This window comes from Orycteropus afer, unplaced genomic scaffold (genome assembly GCF_000298275.1).
Source record: "Orycteropus afer afer isolate SDZICR_OR568_19922 unplaced genomic scaffold, OryAfe1.0 scaffold00757, whole genome shotgun sequence".
Taxonomy (NCBI): domain Eukaryota; kingdom Metazoa; phylum Chordata; class Mammalia; order Tubulidentata; family Orycteropodidae; genus Orycteropus; species Orycteropus afer.
Window position 1 is genome coordinate 716,849 of NW_006922344.1, and position 11,348 is coordinate 728,196.

The window sequence follows — 11,348 nt, forward strand, 5'->3', positions numbered from 1 at the left end:
GTAAGATCTTACTTGCGTGCAATATTAATGATATTGTTCTATAATTTCCACAATCTGTGGGATCACCTTTCTTTGGGATGGGTATAAATATGGATCTCTTCCATACTGAGCAGAAAGTAGCTAAAGCAAATGGAAGAAATGACAAGATAAAAGAGCTAAACAGAAGATTTCAAAGAGTAGCTTGAGACAACAAAGTCAATTATTATAATGAAATGTGCAAAGACACGGAGCTGGAAAGCCAAAAGGGAAGAACACACTCGGCATTTCTCAAGCTGAAAGAACTGAAGAGGAAATTTAAGCCTCAAGTTGCAATAGTGAAAGATTCTATGGGCAATATGCAAATGATGCAGGAAACATCAAAAGAAGATGGAAGGAATACACAGAGACACTATGCCAAAAATAATTGGTTGATGTTCATCCATTTCAGGAGGTGCCATATGATCAAGAACCAAAGGTACTGAAGGAAGAAGTCAAAGGTGCACTGAGGGTAGTGACAAAGAACAAGGCTCCAGAAATTGACACGATACCCATTGAGATGTTTCAACAAATGGATGCACACTGTAGGCAATCACTCGGCTATGCCAAGAGATGTGGAAGACAACTACCACCAGCCTAATGACTGGACAAGATCCATATTTGTACCCACTCCAAAGAAAGGTGATCCCAAAGAATGTGGAAATTATCAAACAATATCATTAATACCACATGCAAGTAAAATCTTACTGAAGATAATTCAAAAATTATACAACAGTATATTGACAGAGAACTTCCAGAAATGCAGGCTGGATTCAGCAGAGGATATGGAACAAGGGATATCACTGCTATTGGTAGATGGATCTTGGCTCAAAGCAAAGAATACTAGAAAGATGTTTACTTGTGTTTTATTGACTATGCAAAGGCATTTGATTGTGTGGAACATAACAAATTATGGATGATGTTGAAAAGAACGGGAATTCCAGAACAGTTAATTGTGCTCATGAGGAACTTTTACATAGACCAAGAGGCTGTTGTTCAAACAGAACAAGGGGACACTGCATGGTTTAAAATCAAGAAGGGAGTGTGTCAGGGTTGTAACCTTTCACCATACTCATTCAATATGTATGCTGAAAAATAATCTGAAAAGCTGGACTATATAAAGAAGAATGTGGCATCAGGATTTCAGGAAGACTCATTAACAATCTGCATTATGAAGACAACACAACTTTGTTCAATGAAAGTGAGGATGACTTGAAACAGTTACTGATGAAGACTAGAGTCAACAATATGGATTACACCTCAATATAAAGAAAACAAAAATCCTCACAATGGGACCAATAATCGGCATCATGATAAATGGAGAAAAGACTGAAGTTGTCAAAGACTTCATATTACTTGGTTTTACAATCAACAACAATGGAAGCACCAGTCAAGAGTTCAGACATCGTAAAGCATTGGGCAAATCTTCTGCAAGGGACCTCTTTCAAGTGCTGAAGAGCAAAGACGTTTCCCTGAAGACTAAGGTGCACGTGATACAAGCCATGGTATTTTCAATTGCCTCACATGCATGTAGGAGCTGGACAATGAAAAAGAAGACCGAAGACGAGTCGATGCTTTTGAGTTGTGGTGTTAGTGAAGAAATCTGAAAGTACCATGGACTGCTAAAAGAACTAACAAATCTGGCCTGGAGGAAGTGCAGCCAGAATGTTCCTTGGAAGCGAGGATGGCCAGACTTTGTCTCACCTACTTTGGTCATGTTGAAAGAAGGAACCATTCCCTGGAGAAGGATATCATGCCTGGTAAAGTGGAAGGACAACAAAAAAGGGAGATGGATTGACACAGTGGCTGCAACAATGGGCTCAGGTATAGCAAAGATTGTGGGGCTGGCACAGGACCGGGCAGTGTTTTGTTCTGCTGTACATGAGGTCGCTATGAGTCGGAGATGACTCGAGGACACCTAACAACAACAACAACAACAACATGGATCCAATGAAAGAGCCCCAAAATACATAAACCAGATTCTAACAGAACTGAAAAGACAAATAGATGACTCTACAGTCATAGAAGGAGACTTTAATACACCACTTTCAATGCCAGATAGAACAACTGGAAAGAAACTTAACAAAGACACAGAACTAAACAATACAATCCACCAACTTAAACTTATAGACATCTACAGAGCATGTCACTCAACAGCAGCACAATATACATTCTTTTCCAGAGCACACAGAACATTCTCCAGGACAGATTATATACTAGGCCACAAAGCAAGCCTCAATAACTTCAAAAACACGGAAATACTGCAAAACATCTCAGATCACAATGCTATCAAATTAGAAATCAACAACAGGAAGATGAATGGAAAAAGAGCAAACACATGGAAACTGAATGACACCCTCCTTAAAAGTCCTGGGTAATAGAAAAAATGAAATAAAAAAATTCCTTGAATAAAATATAAACAAAAATGAAACATACCAAAATCTTCGGGACACAGCAAAAGCAGTGCTCAGAGGCTAATACACAGCAATAAATGCACACATCAAAAAAGAAGAAAGAGCCAAAATCAACACTGTAACTCAGTAACCAAAGAAAAGAAATGATAAAGATTCAAGCAGAAATAAATGAAACAGAAAATAAACAATAGAAAAAAAACAACAAGACTAGAACTTGGGTCTTTGGAAAGATTAATAAAATTGACAAACCACTGGCAAATTTAACAGAGGAAAAGAGCAAGATAATACAAATAACATGACTAAGAAATGAACTGGGTTACAGCACAACAGAACCAACAAAAATTGAAAGGATGATACGAGGATACTGTGAAGAACTATACTCTAACAAATTAAAATCTAGAAGACATGGACAGATTTCTATACACATACTACTTACTTTAACAGAGGCTGAGGTGGAAAGTTTAAACAGACCGATAACAAAAGAGGAAATTGAACAGGTCATACAAAAAATTACCAACACACACACACTAAAGAGCTTTGACCCCAGATGGTTTCACTGGAGAATTCCACTGAACATTCCGAGATGAACTGACACCAATCCTGCTCAAACTATTCTAGAGCACAGAAAAGGATGGAATTCTCCCAAATTCATTTTATGAAACAAGCATAACCTTGACACCAAAATGAGGCAAAGACATCACTAAAAAGGAAAACTACAGACCAATATCCCTCATAAATACAGATGCAAAAATCTTCAACAAAATCCTAGCAAATATACTGCAACGACATATCCAAAAAATAACACATTATGACCAACTGGGGCTCATATCAGGTATGCAAGGATTGTTCAACATTAGAAAAACAATCTATTTCATCTATCACATAAATAAAACAAAGGAGAAGAACCACATGATCCTATCAATCAATGAAGAAAAGGCATTTGATAAAATCCAACACCCATTCCTGATAAAAACATCAGCAAAATAGGAATACAAGGGACATTCCCCAACATAATAAAGGGCATACATGCAAAACCAACAGCCAACATTATTCTCAATGGAGAGAGACTGAAACCCTTCCTCTTGAGAACAGGAACCAGACAAGGATGCCCACTTCTATTCAACACTGTACTGGAAGTCTTAGCCAGGGCCATAAGGCAAGAAAGGGAAATCAAAGGCATCCAAATTGGTAAGGAAGAAGTCAGACTATCCCTATTTGCTGATGATATGATCCTATGCATAGAAACCCAAGAGATTTAGCAAAAAAACTACTGGAACTAATTGAGAGATTTAGCATAGGGGTGGGATACAAGATTAACATACATAAATCAGTTGGATTCTTCTACGTCAGCAAAGAGATTGCTGAAAAGGAAATATGGAAATCAATACCATTTACAATGTTGTTGTTGTTTGCCGTTGAGTCGGCCCCGACTCATAGCGACCTCTCCTTGGGTTTCCGAGGCAGTATCACTACGGAAGTAGGATTGCCCAACCTTCCGAGGAGTGGCTGGTGGGTTTGAACCGCCAGCCATCTAGTGAGCAGTCAAATGTCTTAGGCACTATGCTACCAGAGCTCCTTACCATTTACAATAGGTACCAAAAAAAAAAAAAAGAAGAAGAAGAAGAAAAAAAACCTTGGGAATAAATCTCACTAGGGACACAACAGACCTGTACAAAGAAAACTACAAAATCACTATTCCAAGAAACCACAGGATATCTACATAAATGGAAGAACAGACTGTGCTCATGGATAGGAAGATTGAACATTATGAACATAAATGTCAATACTACCCAAAGCAATCTATTCATTCAATGCAATCACAATCCAGATCCCATTCAGCATTCTTTAAGGATATGGAAAAACCAATCACTAATTTTACATGGCAAGGAAAGAGACCTCAAATAAGCAAAGCACTACTGAAGAAGAAGAACAAAGTAGGAGGCCTCACATTCCCAGACATCAAAACCTACTACACAGCCACAGTAGTCAAAACAGCCTGGTACTGGTTCAACAATAGACACACAGACCAGTAAGAAGAACTCAGAACCCAGAAATAGATACATAGACCTATGGTCAGCTGATTTTTCACAAAGGGCTGAAATCCATTACTTGGAGAAGAGATGGTCTCTTTAACAAATGGTGCTGGCCAGGGAGATAGCTCAGGGTACAGAAATGCATGGAGGGACGGACACAGGGAAGAAGTAACTATCAGGAGGAAGTAGAAGGGGGGCTGTTGCATTGGGGTAAATTGTAGTCAATGTCATGAGACAAAGTGTACGTGAACTGCTGTATGGAAAGTGAATTAATTTGCTCTGTAAACTTTTACCCAAATCACAATAAAAAATAAAAAATGGTGCTGGCCATACAGCACTGCATTGTCAGTTAAGGCAAACATGGGTATATGGGTGGATAGATGGGTGGACAGGCTGAACTAGTAGGTATGTCTATGAAGTGGGGAGTGTACCCAAGAACATGTATAGGGTTGGCAGACAATGGTCCTATGAGCTAATTTGTATGATCTGAATTCCCAAGTGTATAGCAGAGCTGACAAGGTGCAAGGTTGTAGTCACTGCTTGGTCACAGCCAGCTACCCAGAGGCACTGAGTAGTTGAACCTGTGGGCTTGGGACCATAGCTGCAGGGGACATCAAGCTCAACTGGCATAACATACTTCACAAAACATTGTTCCACCTCCTACTTTGGCAAGTTGTGACTGGAATCTTAAAAGATTGCAAACTGCCATCTAGATGCAACAATGGGTCTTTCCTCGTCCAGAGCAAAGAGGAATGAGGAAAACCAGAGATTCATGGAAACAGTTGGTCCTAGTGACTGGTACACCATCCAATCTGCAGCCTATACGACTATGAGACCAGAAGAACTAGATAGATAGTGCCTGGCAACCACTAGGAAGGGGATCTATGTAGGAGATCCTGGATAGAGAGGGAGAACAATGTGGAACAAAACTCAGATTCATTTGGAGAGAAAAAAAAAAGTGGGGGGACCAGGTTTGCTGGACTGATAGAGCCTGGTGGAACCACTGAGACTATGGCCCTTCAGGTCTGGAATTGAACCCGTACCTGCAGCTTCCAGCCAAACAAAAGACAGGCATATGAGTTAAACATTTACCTGAGGTAGATATACTCCTTGGCGAGAACAATCATGGGAGAAAGAAGGGCTGCTTATGCACAGGGAGACAGCTTAGAGGGCAGGAGTGCATGGAGTGATGGACACAGGTAACTATCAGGAGGAAGTGGGAGGGGAGCTGTTGCATTACGGTAAATTGTGGTCAATGTCATGAGACAAAGTGTATGTGAACTGCTGTATGGAAACGGAATGTGCTCTGTAAATTTTCACCCAAATCACACACACACAAAAATAGTGCTGGCAAAACTGGACAACCATTTGCAGAAAAATGCAACAAGATCCGTACCCTCACACCATACACAAAAAGTAACTCCAGATGGATCAAAGACTTAAATGTGCAACCTAAAATGATAAAGTTCCTCAAGGAAAAAATAGGGGCAAATTTAGGGGCCTTAATTTATGGCATACCTAGACTGTCAAGCACAACCCAAAATACACAAACAGACTAAGATGAATGGGACCTTCTGAAAATTAAATTTTTATGTGCTTCAAAAGACTTTTCCAAAAGAGTAAAAAGAGAACCAAGAGATTGGGAAAAAGTATTTGGCAACAACATATCTGACAAAGAATTTAAAACTCCAATACCTGAACAACAAAAAGATTAACAATCCAATTAAAAAATGGGCAGAAGACATGAGTAGACACTTCACCAAAGAGGATATCCAGGCAGCCAGCAAATACATGAATGCTCACGATCATTAGCCATCAGAGAGATGCAAATCAAAACAACGAGATACCATCTTACCCCCGCACTAATGGCAAAGATCAACAAAACAGAAAATAACAACTGCTGGTAAGGATGTGGAGAGATTGGGACTCTCATACACTGCTGCTGGGACTGTCAAACAATACAACCACTGTGGAAAGCAGTATGGTGATTCCTTAAAAAGCTGGAATTAGAAATACTATTTGACCTAGCAATCCAATTGTTGTTGTTATGTGATGTGATGTCGTCTCTGACTCATAGCGACCCTACACACAGCAGAATGAAACACCACCTGGTCCTGAGTCAGCTCCATGATTCTTGCTATACTTGAGCCCATTGCCACTGCCACTGTGTCAATCCATCTTGTTGAGGGCCTTCCCCTCTTTTGTCGACCCTCTACCTTATCAAGCATGACATCCTTCTCCAGGGAATGGTCCCTTCTGATAATATGACCAAAGTAGGTGAGATAAAGTCTGGCCATTCTTGCTTCCAAGAAGCATTCCAGCTGCACTTCCTCCAGAACAGATTTGTTAGTTCTTTCAGTAGTCCATGGTACTTTCAGCATACTTCACCAGCACCACAACTCAAAAGCATCAATTCTTTGGTCTTCTTTATTCATTGTCCAGCTCTCACATGCATATGAGGCGACTGAAAATATGATGGCTTGTGTCAGCTGCACATTAGTCCTCGAGAAGACATCTTTGCTCTTCAGCGCTTGAAAGAGGTCCATTGTAGCCAACTTGCCCCGTGCTATACGTCATCTGATGTCCTGACTGCTGCTTCCATTGGCGTCGATCATAGAACCAAGCAATGTGAAGTCTCTGACAACTTCAATCTTTTCTCCATTTATTGTGATGCTGCTTCTAGGTCCAGCTGTGAGGATTTTTGTTTTCTTTATATTGAGATATAATCCATACTGCAGATTGTAGTCTTCAATCTTCATCAGTAAGTGCTTCAAGTCATCCTCACTTTCAGCAAGCAAAGTTGTACTGTCAGCGTATCACAGGTTGTTAATGATTCTTTCTTTTATGATCTTGATGCCACATTTTTCTTCATATAGTCCAGCTTCTAGGATTATTTGCTAAGCATACAGATTGAGTAAGTGTGGTGAAAGGATACAAGCCTGATGTGTTCCCTTCCTGATTTTAAACCATGCAGCATTCCCTTGTTCTGTTTGAACAACAGCCTCCTGGTCTATGTACAGGTTCCTCATGAGTACAATTAATTGTTCTGGAATTCCCATTCTTCTCAATGTTACCCATAATTTGTTATGATCCTCATAATCAAATGCTTTTGCCTAGTCAATAGAACACAAGTAAACATCTTTCTGGTATTCTTGGCTTTGAGCCAAGATTCATCTACCATCAGTAATGATATCCCTTTTCCATGTCCTCTTCTGAATCCAGCTTGTACTTCTGGAAGTTCTCTGTCAATATACTGCTGCAATCCCATTACTAGGTGAAGTGAAAGCCAGGACAAGAACAGATACATGCATACCCATAGACAGAAACAGCCTACATGCCTATTAACAGAACACTGGATAACCAAACTATGGTACACACACACAATGGAATACTGTGTAACACTAAAGAATAATGTAGAATCTGCAAAACACTGCATAATGTAGATGAACTTGGAGGACATTATGCTGAGTGAAATAAGTCAATCACAGAAGGACAAATATTGTACTATTATTGTAAAAAGTCAAAGAAAGGTTTATATATAGAAGGAAACTTTCTTTGTTGGTTACCAAGGATGAGAGAGAAGAGAGAACACTGCAAGAAAGAAAAAATGCATTGATCTATGCCACTCTAGTTTTGTGTATTTTACTGTACATAAATTCTCTTTATATAAAATGTATTTATAGAAAAATGAAAGACAAAGAAAACTATTATAATGAAATGTGCAATGAACTAGAGTTAGAAAATCAAAAAGGAAGAACATGCTCAGCAGTTCTCAAGCTGAGAGAACTGAAGAGAAAATTCAAGCCTTAAGTTTCAGTACTGAAAGTTTCTATGGGCAAAATATTGAGTGATGCAGGAAGCACCAAAAGAAGATAGAAGGAAAATACAGAGTCACTGTACCAAGAAGAATTGGTTCACATTCAACCATTTCAGGAGGTAGCATAAGATCAAGAACTGATGGTATTAGAGATTTCTGGCAAGATGGTGGAATGGGCAGACAAGCCACATAAGACTCTCTACAACACAGAAACAAGAATCCACTTGAAACAGGTACAGAAGATAATCCTGGAACCCTGAGTTTTGAAAAGAAGGATAAAGAACTAGATTAAATACCAATAGTAAAAAACTTGAATGCAGACAGTGAATAAGGAGACAAATGGAGATGTGGACTACTGGCTGGGCTGCTGGTGTGCCCATTTTGAATATCTGCAAGGAGTAGTCCCATCTGGGCAGAAACCACTCCCTCATCTACCAACTGCACCCACACCTCCTGCAGCCTCACCTACAAGGTGGTGGCCACCACTTGTTTCTGTACCACCTGATCAATGACAGATGGCAGCCAGTATCAACCCAACTCCCCCTCAACTGCTCTATACATACAACTAACAGAGATCTGTGCATACATTCTCATCCTCTATTACACCCACCAGGAGATAGGTGATGAATGTCTAAATGATGCCAAACTAGCAAATAGAGTAGCACACCAGCTATATTCACTTGGATATATCAAAACAAAGGGAAAAAAAGAAAAAAACCCAAAACCTGGGCGAATCACACCAACATACAATCACCAACTGAATACAAATAAAATGACATCACATTATCTTGGAGACAGATGAAAATCCTAGTTTATACAAAGAAGCAAGATAAAGCACTACAAGCATAGGACCCCAAATGCAGAGCCAGAAAATCTCCCTGAGGAAGAAGAGGCATTAGATCTACCTGATGAGGAATTCAGAAGAATTAGAAACCTGCAATGAATTAAGAGACAGATCAAGGAAAACACTGAAACAGTAAACAGAAATCCAGAAGATTAAGATTTCAGAAACATACAATACACTGAAAGGGCAAAGGAGTAGAATTGAATCAATGGAAGACAAAACTAGTGACTTTGAAGAAAAAGCTGTCAATACTATTTGTATTGATCAATCAGGAAAAAAAATTTAAAAAAAAGAAAGAAAGCCTAACATTTATGTGAGATACCATCAAGAGGAAGAATTTGCATGTGATTGGGATTTCAGAACAGGAAGGCACAAATAAAACTGTAGAGTAAAACGTTGATGATTTGTTTGAAGAAAACATCTCTAACAAGATGAAAGACAAGAAGATATCCATTCAAGAAGTTCAATGAAACTCAAACAGGACAGATGCCAAAAGTAAATCACCAAGACATCATAATCAAACTTACCAAAACCAAAGACAAAGAAAGAATCCTGGAAGGAGCACAGGAAAAATGAAGTTACCTACAAAGGGCAACCCATAAGGCCAAGCTCTGATTTCTTGGCAGAAACCGTGCAGGTGAAAAGGCAATGGAATGACATACATAAAACCCTGAAAGAAAAAAAAAAAAAAAAGAAGCTAACAAAGAACTACACACCTACCAAAACTGCCCCTAAAATATGATGGCAAAATCAGAACACTTCCAGATAAACAGAAATTAAGGGAATTTGCTAAAACCAAACCAACCACAGAGAGATGCTAAAGGGAGTCTTTCAGACAGAGACCCAACGACAGCAGACAACAACTGATAATTAACACACATGATGACATACCCAAGAAACCAACCTAGATACAGAAGTACCCAAAGTGAAATAAACTTAAAAGACTGTAAACAGGGAACCAGAGACATCAACTGGTAAATGAGGACAATTACAAACCAAAAAGAGGGAACAAACAGTGTAACTACAGAAACTACACATGGAGAGGAAAGCAAGACAATTTCAAGATAAAACAGACTGTTTTAAACTTGGAAAGAAAATAACAAATCACAGGGTAACCTCAAAGAAAATTAATAAACTTTTTCATCATAATAAAAAAGAGGAAAGGGACAAATACTAAGCAAATCCTAAAACAACAGCAAATAAGGAAATGATAAGAAAAGCCATAAGCAAAGTTAGTTCACCACAGAAATTATATGGAACAAAGAATACAGCAATATCACAAAAAAAACCACAACAGCAACAAATTCATACTTGTCAATAATTACACTGAACGTAAAAGGATTAAATGTACAAATCAAGAGTCAGAGAGTTGGACAATGGATAAGATAACATGACCCGACAATCCACTATATAAAAGAGACACAACTCAAACACAAAGACAAAAGCAGACTAAAAATTAGAAGTTGGAAAAACATATATCAAGCAAATGGCAATCACAGAAGAGCAGGAGTGGAAATACTAATTTCCGATAAAACAGACTTTAAGACAAAAAGTACCATAAGATGCATATAACGAAGATGAACCCTTTTGCACATACAGTACTGCGTTGTCAGTGAAGGCAAACAAAGGTATACGGGTGGATAGACGGGTGGACGGCTGAATTATTAGGTATGTCTATGCAGCAGGGACTGTACCCAAGACCATGTATAGGGCTGGCAGACAACATTAGAAAAACAATCAACATCATCCATCACATAAATAAAATAAAGGAGAAGAATCACATGATCATATCATCTGATACAGAAAAGGCATTTGATAAAATCCAACGCCCATTCCTGATCAAAACTCTCAGTAAAATAGGAATAGAAGGGAAATTCCTCAGCAAACTTAGGGGCCCTTAATATATGGCACAAATAGACTATCAAGCATAACTCAAAATGTACAAACAGCAGAAGAGAAACCAGATGATTAGGACTTTCTAAAGATTAAATTTTTTGTGTGCTTCCAAAGACGTCCAAAACAGCAAACGACAACCTACAGATTGAGAAAAAATATTTGGTAATAAATATCTGACAAGAGACTTATCTTCAGAATTTATAGAAAACTCCAACACCTCAATAACAAAAAGACAAACAATCCAATTAAAAAATGGGCAGAAGACATGAATAGACACTTCACCAAGGACAATATTCAAGTGGCCAACAAACATATGAAGAAATGCTCAC

General features: G+C 38.7%; 1 protein-coding gene across 1 annotated transcript in view; it reads right to left on the bottom strand.

The window, feature by feature from the left end:
* TWSG1 (twisted gastrulation BMP signaling modulator 1) overlaps positions 1-11,348 on the bottom strand; it is a 180,374-nt gene that overhangs the window by 46,574 nt on the left and 122,452 nt on the right. The gene's annotated exons all lie outside the window — the stretch shown is intronic.